This window comes from Morone saxatilis, unplaced genomic scaffold (assembly GCF_004916995.1).
Source record: "Morone saxatilis isolate NCDOM2014 unplaced genomic scaffold, NCSU_SB_2.0 Contig20, whole genome shotgun sequence".
Lineage (NCBI taxonomy): Eukaryota > Metazoa > Chordata > Actinopteri > Moronidae > Morone > Morone saxatilis.
Genome location: NW_023339763.1, coordinates 10,249,844 through 10,252,693, shown reverse-complemented (window position 1 = coordinate 10,252,693; position 2,850 = coordinate 10,249,844).

The window sequence follows — 2,850 nt, the reverse complement described above, 5'->3', positions numbered from 1 at the left end:
GTCTACTATCTCCAGTTCACTGCGAATGGTTACCAAGCAGGTTCTATGGGTATACGTGTGTACAAGAACAGCGAAAGGATTATGCATAATGGGGTTCGGAAACCTGATGAGCGTCATGAGTATTTCACTAATTCTCTTGTTTTTGGACGTGCCAGGAGATAATTCACTTGTATAATTCAGGTCATTTCTCTATGAACTGAATCACAGCACTTCGTGGCGCCCCTTTCTCCATGTAGGGTGTTGTTTGGCTGCTGTGTGATTGATTTGTCACAAACTCTGTTGTTATTGGCTACACTGTGATTCTTGAGAAAATGCTGATTTATATCAGCACTGCGTCCTCCAAGACAAATTTATACACTTAGTGAATGTATCAAATAATGTGATTCTGAATCTGACTTCCCTCTTATGTCATTAAACAACATTCAAATAAATCAAAGATTCATTGAAGTTTTTTTTATTCTGTTTGTTGTCATTGTTGTTATCAACAGCAGGTGTTCATATAGAAACTTCATGTGAGACAATCCCATGAACTGCTCTGATGTTCACATACTGCAACTATTCAAATGTGGATCAAATTACGCTGTAAAGCCTGAGTGAGATTTTATTGATACACTCCCTGAAACATATTAGCTGAAGCTGGGATGTGTGTTAGTTAATGAAAGTTAACATATGACATATGTTGGTCATTTCACCATTTGTGCCTTAATAGACAGAAGAGAATCGGGTGACGAGCTATTTAAAAAAATAAAGCACAAAGTTTAGTTCAACATCAAAGCATTTGAACAAATCATGGAGTAGTGTGACTTTTCAGTGAGAGGACATGTGCTTGAAGAATTATGTATCTGTATGTTAGGCATGTGGTGGTTTAAATGGCCAGTATGTAACGTTTTGGAGGATCTATTTGTAGAAATTGAATATAATATTCATAAGTGTATAATCACCTATATTTAGGAAGCATTATGGTTTTGTTACCTCAGAATGAGCCTTTTATATCTGAAGATGCTGCAGGTCGCCTTTCATGGAGCCTGCCATGTTTCTACACTAAATCCTTCACACTGGACCTTTAAGTCTTGAGACAACATTGGACATTTCATTCAACTTAACAGTTGGTACACATGAACATTAATCATGAAAATACCTAATGTCGTTTAGATAATTATGGAAACTGGATGATATGGCTTGTCATAACCCGGCTCCTAGGCTATGACAAATATGGCATAGGACACAATAGATGGCTAGAAATTAGTGAATGTATTATATTAATTTAAACAAATAAACAACGAGTTATAAGTACAAATGTGAAATGTGTCAGTCAGTAACATCAGTAATGTAAATGTGGATGTGTGAGCAATATGAGGTGTAAATGTTGTAAAGTGAAACCAAACAAACAAAGAGAATGTGCTGCTGCTGCTGCTGGCAGGGATGCAGCCGAATTAGAGAGAGAGAGAGAGTCCAGCGCAAAGTTGAGACTGGGTTTTTATCCTTTCAGGAGTGCCTGAACCAGGTGCAGGCTGCACAGTGTGTTCAACACTTAGGGGAGTTAATGTGAAATAAACCACAGCCACAAGAATGTTTAATCAGAGTTCGTCTATAGTGACTACAAAACTTTTTCATGTTTGATTTTTTAATGTGAAATTAAGTCTGATCTATAAATATGTATCTAAAATAAACAAAAACAATAATAACATATGACAAAATATTGCATAACAAGTGATCTGAACACCACTTTGACAATGTGAGTCAATAAAATGTGTGGTTTCAATTTGTTTAATAAAGCATACAAAGTATGATCTTTCTGTAAGGCTTTATTTATTCCCCTTACAAATGCTACAGGAGGGTTTTAAACTTATATTTAATGAAAGTGAACGTATGAACATCCAACACCTGACCTTTGACCCCTGACCATAGTTTAACAGTGTTACAGACCTTTGTATTGTCCAAATAGAATTTTCATAAAATATCAGAGAGAATGAGACAAGAAGTGAGACAGAGTGAAGAAAAAACTTTTACTCACTCACCCTCAGTCACACTAAAAGGCCTTAGCATCAGGATAAGTAGGTTTCTGTGACTGTCTATGTGTGTGTATTAATAAACACAGTGTAAACAGCTGTGACTGCATGAGAGAGTATCTTAGTAAAAGTGTTCCAGCAGCCTGTAGCAGCTTGTATTTTCTCACCAGCACAGAAAAAATATTTAATCATCTGAGGCCTTGAATCAGTCACTTGTTGTTTTTCCCATTCGTTCAGCCAGCTGAAGTTTGGAGACTATATAAGACAGACCAACTCTACCACTGTACCTTTGTGAAGACGTGTAACTGGACATCAATGAGGTTGTTCTTGGTTTTGCTGTTGTTGCTGCTCGGTCTGTGTGGCTCAGGGGCTCAGGGAAGACTCGACGAGGTGGGTGCAGTTGAGGCAATTGGCAGAGCCAGGACCATCTCTGAATCTGGCAAGAGGTGGAGGGCACCGGAAGAGAACATTGGTCGGTGGATGAGATTCGCCTCAACTCACAAGTAAGCATCTGCCATATATATAGCTGTGCGTCTGGGTGCACTGTGTATAGCTTGCGAGAAAAGGTACAATAAATGGAAATAGACTGGATATGTGTAGCATGAAAAAGCTCTCGCAGATGTATATAAATGGAATTTCACTGTGGCGTCCAAGATATCTGTCTGAGTGTGACGACCCCAACTCCAGGTATGGACAATTTTTCCTTTTTTTAAATGGATGGGAAGTTGAAGCAGATCTGTAGTAGTTGAGGACACCACTCTATGGAAAATAAAAAAAGACATAATTGAGACTTGACTAAGAAAGAACCATTTAGGTGTTATGTACGGCATATTTTTCTTCT